The sequence below is a fragment of the Schistocerca cancellata genome, chromosome 1 (assembly GCF_023864275.1).
Source record: "Schistocerca cancellata isolate TAMUIC-IGC-003103 chromosome 1, iqSchCanc2.1, whole genome shotgun sequence".
In the NCBI taxonomy this organism is placed as follows: domain Eukaryota; kingdom Metazoa; phylum Arthropoda; class Insecta; order Orthoptera; family Acrididae; genus Schistocerca; species Schistocerca cancellata.
Genome location: NC_064626.1, coordinates 762,538,258 through 762,551,611, shown reverse-complemented (window position 1 = coordinate 762,551,611; position 13,354 = coordinate 762,538,258). Strand labels below are relative to the sequence as shown.

The window sequence follows — 13,354 nt, the reverse complement described above, 5'->3', positions numbered from 1 at the left end:
TAAATACTTGTGCTATACCAATATTGACCTTCTCATTTGGAGTAGTGAAATGGAGTAACACAGACCTAGAAGCACTCAATACACTTACACGATCACAATGCCACAAATACAGAATACATCACATACATTCAGCAACTGAAAGATTCACATTAAGCAGAAAGGAAGGAGGAAGGGGATTTATCGACATAAAAAACCTACATTATGGACAGGTAGACAATTTAAGAAAATTCTTTCTAGAACGAGCAGAAACTAGCAAAATACACAAAGCAATCACTCATATAAATACATCGGCTACACCATTGCAATTTCATAACCACTTCTACAACCCTTTAGATCACATAACATCAACAGATACGAAGAAAGTAAATTGGAAAAAGAAAACACTACATGGCAAGCACCCGTATCATCTAACACAGCCACACATCGATCAAGACGCATTCAACACATGGCTAAGAAAAGGCAATATATACAGTGAGACGGAAGGATTCATGATTGCAATACAGGATCAAACAATAAACACCTGATATTACAGCAAGCATATTATTAAAGATCCCAATACCACAACAGATAAATGCAGACTTTGCAAACAACAAATAAACAGGAGATCACATCACAAGCGGGTGTACAATACTAGCAAATACAGAATACCCCAGAAGACATGACAAAGGAGCAAAAATAATACATCAACAGCTTGCCTTACAACATAAACTTATAAAACAACACGTTCCCACATACAAGTATGCACCACAAAATGTACTGGAGAATGATGAATACAAATTATACTGGAACAGAACCATTATAACAGATAAAACAACGCCACATAACAAACCTGACATCATACTCACCAATAAAAAGAAGAAATTAACACAACTAATCGAAATATCCATACCCAATACAACAAATATACAAAAGAAAACAAGAGAAAAAATTGAAAAATACATCCATCTGGCTGAGGAAGTCAAGGACATGTGGCATCAGGATAAAGTTGACATTATACCAATTATACTATCAACTACAGGAGTCATACCACACAATATCCACCAGTACATCAATGCAATACAGCTACATCCAAACTTATATATACAACTACAGAAATCCGCAATTATTGATACATGTTCAATTACCCGAAAGTTCCTAAATGCAATATAACATATACCGTACAGTTAAAAGGAAGTCACGCTTGATCAAGGTCCGCGTTACTTTCCATTTTTGACCAGACATAACGTCTGAGAAAAGAAAGAATAATAATAATAATAATAATAATAATAATAATATGTACTGTAAACTGTGACAACTTTGGCTTTTTCTCCCTTCATCAGCCTGGTATATCTCTACTTTTACAATCTGTGGACAGATGACAACTTACTTATGTATTTACATATTTAAAAAAAAACGAAAAACACATTTGGCAAAAATACTCTGCAAACTGGAAAATTTTGCCAACAACATCAAAATCAGTGGAAATCACCGAAAGAAATTATCAAAAAGAAGTTTAAAGCATTGAAAACAATTTACATCTTAGTATTAAACACTTTAAAAATGAAAGAGAGTGATACAGAAAGGTACATACAAAATTTAACCAGAAAAGAAAAAATTGTCTTGGTTTTGATTGTAAGGGTTATTAATTATGTACAGAATTTCTTTCACATTCAGGGATGTTTCATCTAGTACATTTGGGAAGTAAAAACTTTTCCCCCTCTGTTCTGCAAAGATATACGACAACCCGTACTCTCCGTCTCCGTAGAACTGAACAAGTTTACCAACAAAACGCTTGACACTTTTTTTTGTCGGGAATTTTACTACAATGAACATTCCAAGCTTTAGTTTTATAAGATTCTGGGTCATTATGGCATTAATTTCATTATGTTCACAAATGGCTGAATTAAGATCCTCTTCACAGCAAAAAATGAGATCAACACAATCGGTTAATTCCTGACTACCTCATTGTTCTGTTTATTCTGCATCTTGTTCAGGTTCAGAGTAAGATGTGTTATGTAAAGAAAAAGCACAGTCAGATTCATCGCTGTTGTGATGGCTATTCCTCTGAGTGTTCTTTCTTCCACTGGTCCCCTCAATTAGCTTAGTTACAGAGGTACTCCGAAGAGATTGGTGGTTCATCAAGTGTGATTCATCAACAGCTTCTTCTGGTGTCATATCAATTCTCTTTCTCCTCTCCGGTGGACTCTGACTATTATTTCCGTGACAGGCTTGATTTAATTCATGAGTGAATCACTACTTCTTGTAGGTGTGCCATTGCCATCAGCTCTCTCTGCATCTGGGATTCTAGAATAATCTTTTCAGTATTTAATAGCACAATGCCACATTTCTTGAACCCTGATATGATGTTTGATTTCATTTTCTCTTCTTCGTCCACAGCAATGAGAAGTTTTGCCAGCAGTTTGGGAAATGCACTTTTCTCAAGTGTCGTGGAACTAGATGAGTTTCTCATCTTATAACCTGTCAGTATGTCTCTCCATTTCCTTTTACAGGGAGCAAAGACTGAAACATAGAGGTTGACACAGAGGAGTGGATACTGGGGGGGGGGGGGGGCAACAACACAAAGTGAATGTCAAGAGTTTGGCATGCCTTGATAACTCATATTTATATGGCTGCTAAGGTTATCTCCTATGAAACATTTGAGGCCAGATAGGTTTTTTGCCCATGGCACGGCAACATGGAAAATCATTTTTCATAATGCAGAGCATCAAACCGTCCATTTGTTATATTGCCATATTTTCTTCCTTTTGGTCCTCCTAAAATCCATGTGTCCCATGACTGCTTTGAATGATAAACCGCAATAGGAGGAAGCAACTCTCCTGATGCTGAAACTGCAAAAATTAAAGAAATACTTGCTTTGGTAGAATTCATAACTGTTTGTGGATACTTGCATCCCCTACGAAATAGATTCCTTTCTTTATTTTATTTTACCCTGGATCAGTCAAATTTGTCTTACCGCAGTTTAATATGTGGGGTGAAGAAATTCCTTCTAATGAGTCTTTCAAATGACTAAAGTATGCTTTAAGTTGATCTATTCCAACACTTGCTCTAGCACAGGAAATATTTTGTCACTTACTGAAAGAAAGTCCTTGTTTACATCATTTCACAAAATAACAATACCAGTCATCACAAAGGTCAGTTATTTTTGAATTGTGAAATCTGCTGCCCCATGGAATCCTTGAAATTTTTCATGATGAGCCATAGATAAGTGCATCAAGAGACATTCCTGATTCCGCACACACGAGGACTTGTTCGATGATATTCTCTTCTTGTTTGTGGCTCAGTGCAGTCTGACACCCTGTTTGCTTTAAATGGAGACCGTTTACTTTGTTTCCAATTGATTTTTGATGAATATTGAACTCCTTTGCTGCTTTTCCACTGCTCATTTGCTTATTAATCACTGCAGAGACAGCTAGCTGCAGCTTAGTGTCATTATATTTTTGTACTGTATAATTTATATAATTATTGTATAATTGTTACATTTTTAATTATTGTATGGTATATATATATATATATATATATATATATATATATATATATATATATATATATATATATAAAAAGAAAGATGATGAGACTTACCCAACAAAAGCGCTGGCAGGTCGATAGACACACAAATAAACACAAACATACACACAAAACTCTAGCTTTCGCAACCAACGGTTGCCTCGTCAGGAAAGAGGGAAGGAGAAGGAAAGACAAAAGGATATGGGTTTTAAGGGAGAGGGTAAGGAGTCATTCCAATCCCGGGAGCGGAAAGACTGACCTTAGGGGGAAAAAAGGACAGGTATACACTCGCACACACACACATATCCATCCGCATATACACAGACACAAGCTGCTTTTGTCTGTGTATATGCGGATGGATATGTGTGTGTGTGCGAGTGTATACCTGTCCTTTTTTCCCCCTAAGGTAAGTCTTTCCGCTCCCGGGATTGGAATGACTCCTTACCCTCTCCCTTAAAACCCATATCCTTTTGTCTTTCCTTCTCCTTCCCTCTTTCCTGACGAGGCAACCGTTGGTTGCGAAAGCTAGAGTTTTGTGTGTATGTTTGTGTTTATTTGTGTGTCTATCGACCTGCCAGCGCTTTTGTTGGGTAAGTCTCATCATCTTTCTTTTTAAATATATTTTTCCCACGTGGAATGTTTCCCTCTATTGTATATATATATATATATATATATATATATATATGGTTATAATAGAAGGAAACATTCCACGAAGGAAAAATATATCTAAAAACAAAGATGATGTGACTTACCAAATGAAAGTGCTGGCAGGTCGACAGACACACAAACGAACACAAACATACACACAAAATTCAAGCTTTCGCAACAAACTGTTGCCTCATCAGGAAAGAGGGAAGGAGAGGGAAAGACGAAAGGATGTGGCTTGTGTCTGTATATGTGTGGATGGATATGTGTGTGTGTGCAAGTGTGTACCCGTCCTTTTTTCCCCCTAAGGTAAGTCTTTCCGCTCCCGGGACTGGAATGACTCCTTACCCTCTCCCTTAAAACCCACATCCTTTCGTCTTTCCCTCTCCTTCCCTCTTTCCTGATGAGGCAACAGTTTGTTGCGAAAGCTTGAATTTTGTGTGTATGTTTGTGTTCGTTTGTGTGTCTGTCGACCTGCCAGCACTTTCATTTGGTAAGTCACATCATCTTTGTTTTCAGATATATATATATATATATATATATATATATATATATATATATATATATATATATATATATATATATATATATATATATATATATATAATAGAGGGAAACATTCCACATGGGAAAAATATATTTAAAAAGAAAGATGATGAGACTTACCAAACAAAAGCGCTGGCAGGTCGATAGACACACAAACAAACACAAACATACACACAAAATTCTAGCTTTCGCAACCAACGGTTGCCTCGTCAGGAAAGAGGGAAGGACAAGGAAAGACAAAAGGGTATGGTTTTTAAGGGAGAGGGTAAGGAGTCATTCCAATCCCGAGAGCGGAAAGACTTACCTTATGGGGAAAAAAGGACAGGTATACACTCGCACACACACACATATCCATCCACATATACACAGACACAAGCAGACCGGTGTGAAAAAAGGCGAAAAAGGGTTGGTTAGAGCTGGGCTATGTTGATCCTATGGTGAACTTGTGTAGGTAGATAATAATGTGCATAAAGGTTAGGTGGTTGTGTTGCCGCCAAAACACGTTAAAGGGTGGAGAAATACGGGAAAATTTCGAAAAAACTACGTGAGGATGTATTAAAAGGGTGGTTTGGTGGTGGCAGATTATAGAAATGAAGCTAACAATTGTCTGATGAAGAAATAATGACGTTAAAACCTGTGGGAAGCAGCTAAAAATGATCGATGATGTGAGAAAAACGGAAATGGAAATAAAGCAAAAGATATTAAAACTAGTCGAAAAGGTTGTTTAATAGCTGAAAGGAACTGTTTGTGAACTGGAAACGGCGGATTTTATAGCAGCGGTAGTGTTGAAGGCGGAAAAAAAATTTTTGGTTATGGTTTGGAAGTGGGTTACGTATTATTGAGTATATATCGGCGGGATAAAATTGTATACTGGATTACGGTAAAAAAGGAGAAGGTGAATAGAAAGTAAAACTGCCGGCAAAAACAGAAGGAGGAAATAAGATGACAGAAAAGACTACGAAATGTAACAGTGACAATAACAATAACAATAACAAACGTGATTGTTGGGTTCAAATTAATGATATGAATATAATAGAGGGAAACATTCCACGTGGGAAAAATATATTTAAAAAGAAAGATGATGAGACTTACCAAACAAAAGCGCTGGCAGGTCGATAGACACACAAACAAACACAAACATACACACAAAATTCTAGCTTTCGCAACCAACGGTGGCCTCGTCAGGAAAGAGGGAAGGAGAAGGAAAGACAAAAGGATATGGGTTTTAAGGGAGAGGGTAAGGAGTCATTCCAATCCCGAGAGCGGAAAGACTTACCTTAGGGGGAAAAAAGGACAGGTATACACTCGCACACACACACATATCCATCCACATATACACAGACACAAGCAGACCATATGGTTATAATAGAAGGACACATTCCACGTAGGAAAAATATACCTAAAACCAAAGATGATGGGACTTACCAAATGAAAGTGCTGGCAGGTCGATAGACACACAAACAAACACAAACATACACACAAAATTCAAGCTTTCGCAACAAACTGTTGCCTCATCAGGAAAGAGGGAAGGAGAGGGAAAGACGAAAGGATGTGGATTTTAAGGGAGAGGGTAAGGAGTCATTCCAGTCCCGGGAGCAGAAAGACTTACCTTAGGGGGAAAAAAGGACGGGTATACACTCGCACACACACACATATCCATCCACACATATACAGACACAAGCAGACATTTTCTTAAATAAGGACGGGTATACACTCGCACACACACACATATCCATCCACACATATATAGACACAAGCAGACATATTTTTAAATATGTCTGCTTGTGTCTGTATATGTGTGGATGGATATGTGTGTGTGTGCGAGTGTATACCCGTCCTTTTTTCCCCCTAAGGTAAGTCTTTCTGCTCCCGGGACTGGAATGACTCCTTACCCTCTCCCTTAAAACCCACATCCTTTCATCTTTCCCTCTCCTTCCCTCTTTCCTGATGAGGCAACAGTTTGTTGCGAAAGCTTGAATTTTGTGTGTATGTTTGTGTTCGTTTGTGTGTCTTTCGACCTGCCAGCTCTTTCATTTGGTAAGTCACATCATCTTTGTTTTTATATATATATATACAAAATTCAAGCTTTCGCAACCAACGGTTGCTTCATCAGGAAAGAGGGAAGGAGAGGGAAAGACGAAAGGATGTGGGTTTTAAGGAAGAGGGTAAGGGAAGGTAAGGAGTCATTCCAATCCTGGGAACGGAAAGACTTACCTTAGGGGGAAAAAAGGACAGGTATACACTCGCACGCACACACATATCCATCCGCACATATACAGACACAAGCAGACATTTGTAATGTCAAAGAGTTTGGGCAGAGATGTCAGTCAAGGCGGAAGTACAGAGGCAAAGATGTTGTTGAATGACAGGTGAGGTATGAGCGGCAGCAACTTGAAACTAGCGGAGTTTGAGGTCTGGTGGGTAACAGGAAGAGAGTATATACTGAAAGGCAAGTTCTCATCTCTGGAGTTCTGATAGGTTGGTGTCAGTGGGAACTATCCAGATAATCCGGATGGCGTAACACTGTGCCAAGATGTGCTGGCCATGCACCAAGGCATGTTTAGCCACAGGGTGATCCACATTACCAACAAACACTGCCTGTGTCCATTCATGCGAATGGACAGATTGTTGCTGGTCATTCCCACATAGAAAGCTTCACAGTGTAGGCAGCTCAGCTGGTAAATCATATGGGTGCTTTCACACGTGGCTCTGCCTTTGATCGTGAACACCTTCCATGTTGCAGGACTAGAGTAGGTGGTGGTGGGAGGTTGCATGGGACAGGTTTTACACTGGGGGCGGTTACAAGGGTAGGTAAGGTGGTTTAGGGATTTCATAGGGATGAACCAAGAGGTTACGAAGGTTAGGTGGACGGCGGAAAGACACTGTTGGTGGAGTGGGGAGGATTTTATGGAGGATGGATCTCATTTCAGGGCAGGATTTGAGGAAGTCATATCCCTGCTGGAGAGCCACATTCAGAGTCTGACCCAGTCCCGGAAAGTTTCCTGTCACAAGTGGGGCACTTTTGGGGTTCTTCTGTGGGAGGTTCTGGGTTTGAGGGAAGAGGAAGTGGCTCTGGTTATTTGCTTCTGTACCAGGTCGGGAGGGTAGTTGCGAGATGTGAAAGCTGTTTTCAGGTTGTTGGTGTATTGGTTCAGGGATTCTGGACTGGAGCAGATTCGTTTGCCACGAAGACCTAGGCTGTAGGGAAGGGACCGTTTGATATGGAATGGGTGGCAGCTGTCATAATGGAGGTACTGTTGCTTGTTGGTGGGTTTGATGTGGATAGATGTGTGAAGCTGGCAATTGGACAGATGGAGGTCAACATCAAGGAAAGTGGCATGGGATTTGGAGTAGGACCAGGTGAATCTGATGGAACCAAAGGAGTTGAGGTTGGAGAGGAAATTCTGGAGTTGTTCTTTGCTGTGAGTCCAGATCATGAAGGTGTCATCAATAAATCTGTACCAAACTTTGGGTTGGCAGGCCTGGGTAACCAAGAAGGCTTCCTCTAAGCGACCCATAAATAGTTTGGCGTACGAGGAGGCCATCCTGGTACCCATGGCTGTTCCCTTTAATTGTTGGTATGTCTGGCCTTTGAAAGTGAAGAAGTTGTGAGTCAGGATGAAGGTAATGAGGAAAGAGGTTTTAGGTAGGGTGGCAGGTGATCGGCGTGAAAGGAAGTGCTCCATCGCAGCGAGGCCCTGGACGTGCAGAACATTTGTGTATAAGGAAGTGGCATCAATGGTTACAAGGATGGTTTCCGGGGGTAACAGACTGCGTAAGGAATCCAGGCGTTCCAGAAAGTGGTTGGTGTCTTTGATGAAGGATGGGAGACTGCATGTAATGGGTTGAAGGTGTTGATCTACATAGGCAGAGATGCGTTCTGTGGGGGCTTGGTAACCAGCTACAATGGGACGGCCAGGATGATTTGGTTTGTGAATTTTAGGAAGTAGGTAGAAGGTAGGGGTGCGGTGTTTCGGTGGGGTCAGGAGGTTGATGGAGTCAGGTGAAAGGTTTTGTAGGGGGCCTAAGGTTCTGAGGGTTCCTCGAAGCTCCGCCTGGACATCAGGAATAGGATTACCTTGGCAAACTTTGTATGTAGTGTTGTCTGAAAGCTGACGCAGTCCCTCAGCCACATACTCCCGATGATCAAGTACCACGGTCATGGAACCCTTGTCCGCCGGAAGAATGACAATGGATCAGTCAGCCTTCTGATCACGGATAGCCTGGGCTTCAGCAGTGGTGGTGTTGGGAGTAGGATTAAGGTTTTTTAAGAAGGATTGAGAGGCAAGGCTGGAAGTGAGAAATTCCTGGAAGGTTTGGAGAGGGTGATTTTGAGGAAGAGGAGGTGGGTCCCGCTGTGATGGAGGACAGAACTGTTCCAGGCAGGGTTCAATTTGGATAGCGGCTTGGGGAGTTGGATCCTTAGGATTATTTTTCTTTGTGGCAATGTGATATTTCCAGCAGAGAGTACGAGTGTAGGACAGTAAATCTTTGACGAGGGCTGTTTGGCTGAATCTGGGAGTGGGGCTGAAGGTGAGGCCTTTGGATAGGACAGAGGTTTCGGACTGGGAGAGAGGTTTGGAGGAAAGGTTAACTACTGAATTAGGGTGTTGTGGTTCGAGATTGTGTTGATTGGAATTTTGAGGTTTTGGGGGGAGTGGAGCTGGAAGTGGGAGATTGAGTAGATGGGAGAGACTGGGTCTGTGTGCAATGAGAGGAGGTTGAGGTTTGCTGGAAAGGTTGTGGAGGGTGAGGGAGTTGCCTTTCTGGAGGTGGGAAACCAGGAGATTGGATAGCTTTTTGAGGTGGAGGGTGGCATGCTGTTCTAATTTGCGATTGGCCTGTAGGAGGATGCTCTGAACAGCCAGTGTGGATGTGGGAGAGGAAAGATTGAGGACTTTTATTAAGGATAGGAGTTGACAGGTGTGTTCATTGGCTGAGTTGATGTGTAGGTGAAGGATTAGGTGGGTGAGGGCTACGGATTGTTCAGTTTTGAACTGTTATAGGGACTGATGGAAAGAAGGGTTACAGTCAGAGATGGGAACTTTAAGTGTGAGGCCTTTGGGGGTAATGCCAAATGTCAGACAAGCCTGAGTAAATAAAATATGGGAGCGTAATCTGGCTAGGGCGAAGGCATGTTTGCGGAGGGAATGTAAATAAAACTTAATGGGGTCGTTGTGGGGATGTTGTGAGGGTGACATGGTATTAGAAGGTGGAAAGTGTAACATGAGGCTGAAATGAAAATGAAAATAAAAATATATGGGGAGAGATAAAGGTGAACTAGAAAGCAACTGGAGATCTGGTGTGAAAAAAGTCGAAAAAGTGTTGGTTAAAGCTGAGCTATGTTGATCCTGTGGTGAACTTGGATTGGTAAAAAACGATGTGCACAAAGGTTAGGTGGTTGTGTTGCCGCCAAAACATGTAAAAGGGTGGAGAAATTTGAGACAATTTCGAAAAAACTGCGTGTGAATGTATTAAAAGGAGTGGTTTTGTGGTGTCAGATTATGAAAATTAGGCTAACAATTGTCTGACGAAGAAATAATGATGTATAAGCAGGATAAAATTGTATGGTAGATTACGGTAAAAAGGAGAAGGTGAATACAAAGTGAAACTACTTGCAAAAACAGAAAGAGAAAGTAAGATGACAGAAAAGATTTCGAAATGCAACAGTGACAATAACAAACGTAATTGTTGGGTTCAAATTAATGATATGAATATAATAGAGGGAAACATTCCACGTGGGAAAAATATATCTAAAAACAATGATGATGTAACTTGCCAAACGAAAGCGTTGGTATGTTGATAGACACACAAACAAACACAAACACACACACAAAATCTTTTGCAACCCACGGTTGCTTCATCAGGAAAGAGGGAAAGAGGGAAGGAGAGGGAAAGACGAAAGGATGTGGGTTTTAAGGGAGAGGGTAAGGAGTCATTCCAATCCCGGGAACGGAAAGACTTACCTTAGGGGGAAAAAAGGACAGGTATACACTCGCGCGCACACACACACACACATATCCATCTGCACATATACAGACACGAGCAGACATTTGTAAAGGCAAAGAGTTTGGGCAGAGATGTCAGTCAAGGCGGAAGTACAGAGGCAAAGATGTTGTTGAATGACAGGTGAGGTATGAGCGGCAGCAACTTGAAACTAGCGGAGGTTGAGGCCTGGTGGGTAACGGGAAGAGAGTATATACTGAAGGGCAAGTTCCCATCTCCGGAGTTCTGACAGGTTGGTGTTAGTGGGAAGTATCCAGATAACACGTACGGTGTAACACTGTGCCAAGATGTGCTGGCCGTACACCAAGGCATGTTTAGCCACAGCGTGATCCTCATTACCAACAAACACTGTCTGCCTGCGTCCATTCATGCGAATAGACAGTTTGTTTCTGGTCATTCCCACATAGAAGTTTCACAGTGTAGGCAGGTCAGCTGGTAAATCATATGGGTGCTTTCACACGTGGCTTTGCCTTTGATCGTGAACACCTTCCAGGTTACAGGAGTGGAGTAGGTGGTGGTGGGAGGGTGCATGGGACAGGTTTTACACCGGGGGCAGTTACAAGGGTAGGAGCCAGAGGGTAGGGAAGGTGGTTTAGGGATTTCATAGGGATGAACCAAGAAGTTACGAAGGTTAGGTGGACGGCGGAAAGACACTCTTGGTGGAGTGGGGAGGATTTCATGAAGGATGGATCTCATTTCAGGGCAGGATTTGAGGAAGTCGTATCCCTGCTGGAGAGCTGCATTCAGAGTCTGACCCAGTCCCGGAAAGTATCCTGTCACAAGTGGGGCACTTTTGGGGTTCTTCTGTGGGAGGTTCTGTGTTTGAGGGGATGAGGAAGTGGCTCTGGTTTTTGCTTCTGTACCAGGTCGGGAGGGTAGTCGCGAGATGTGAAAGCTGTTTTCAGGTTGTTGGTGTAATGGTTCAAGGATTCCGGACTGGAGCAGATTCGTTTGCCATGAAGACCTAGGCTGTAGGGAAGGGACCGTTTGATATGGAATGGGTGGCGGCTGTCATAATGGATGTACTGCTGCTTGTTGGTGGGTTTGATGTGGATAGATGTGTGAAGCTGGCCATTGGACAGATGGAGGTCAACGTCAAGGAAAGTGGCATGGGATTCGGAGTAGGACCAGGTGAATCTGATGGAACCAAAGGAGTTGAGGTTGGAGAGGAAATTCTGGAGTTGTTCTTCACTGTGAGTCCAGATCATGAAAATGTCATCAATAAATCTGTACCAAACTTTGGGTTGGCAGGCCTGGATAACCAAGAAGGCTTCCTCTAAGCGACCCATAAATAGGTTGGCGTATTAGGAGGCCATCCTGGTACCCATGGCTGTTCCCTTTAATTGTTGGTATGTCTGGCCTTCGAAAGTGAAGAAGTTGTGAGTCAGAATGAAGGTAATGAGGAAAGAGGTTTTAGGTAGGGTGGCAGGTGATCGGCATGAAAGGAAGGGCTCCATCGCAGCGAAGCCCTGGACGTGCAGAATATTTGTGTATAAGGAAGTGGCATCAATGGTTACAAGGATGGTTTCCGGGGGTAACAGATTGCGTAAGGATTCCAGGCGTTCGAGAAAATGGTTGGTGTCTTTGATGAAGGATGGGAGACTGCACGTAATGGGTTGAAGGTGTTGATCTACGTAGGCAGAGATACGTTATGTGGGGGCTTGGTAACCAGATACAATGGTGCGGCCGGGATGATTTGGTTTGTGAATTTTAGGAAGTAGGTAGAAGGTAGGGGTGCGGTGTTTCGGTGGGGTCAGGAGGTTGATGGAGTCAGGGAAAGGTTTTGTAGGGGGCCTAAGGTTCTGAGGATTCCTTGAAGCTCCACCTGATACCTGCGTGCTCCCAGTCTGGTTCTAATGAGTCCAGGCATTTTATCGACCTGTACAGAGTCTCAAAAATGCTCAGGGGGTGGGAAGGGGGCTGGGTGGGAAGAAAAGTGTGAAAGAGTTAAGAAAAAAAAAGCTAATTTCTAGGTTGGCAATGTTGTCTCATTTTTACCAAGCATTCCAGTGCAACATTATCAAGTTATCTATTATATTACATACACTAAATATGCTACAATTAGTGAGCAGATTGAGATACTTTTGCACACTACCAGAAAATGTGTGTTCCACAAGCCAAAAGAAAAAGCACTGCCAAAGACCAGGAAACAATGAATAAATGTAAAATGCTTGCCAAATTTGTCGTTCATTGCTGCCTTGTGCAGTGAAATCATTGGCGTATCTATTCCATGATCCAGAAACTTGGTAGGATGCTTAAGATATTCTTACTCAAAAAGTGTCAAAGTTGCCCTTCTTGGCAAAGTTGTCCCTGTTTACAGCACACTATAAATATTATAGCTCATATTTTTATTTCATACACATCCACCGATATAACTATACTTTCCACAGAGGATGACACGCCTTTCACCAGTATACAGTCAGATCTATAGCATGAAATGCAATGATTATGATTTATTAGGATTATCTTTGGCTCAGTGAGGCATGAAATAAGCAATATAAAATGCTGTAAAAACTAAGACACCAAAAATTTGTTAAAAGTACATTAAACTCTGTAATATTCATACAATAGAGAATATAATAAAATAATATACTTTAATATCTCATGAGGATCTACAATAACCGTAACCCCTGCTCTTGGTCACATAAGAACC

The 13,354-nt window shown here is 41.7% G+C and overlaps 1 protein-coding gene across 2 annotated transcripts in view; it reads right to left on the bottom strand.

Annotated features, from left to right (window-relative positions):
• Nucleotides 1-13,354, bottom strand: part of LOC126186750 (protein SDA1 homolog) — a 200,755-nt gene that overhangs the window by 25,765 nt on the left and 161,636 nt on the right. The window lies entirely within an intron of this gene.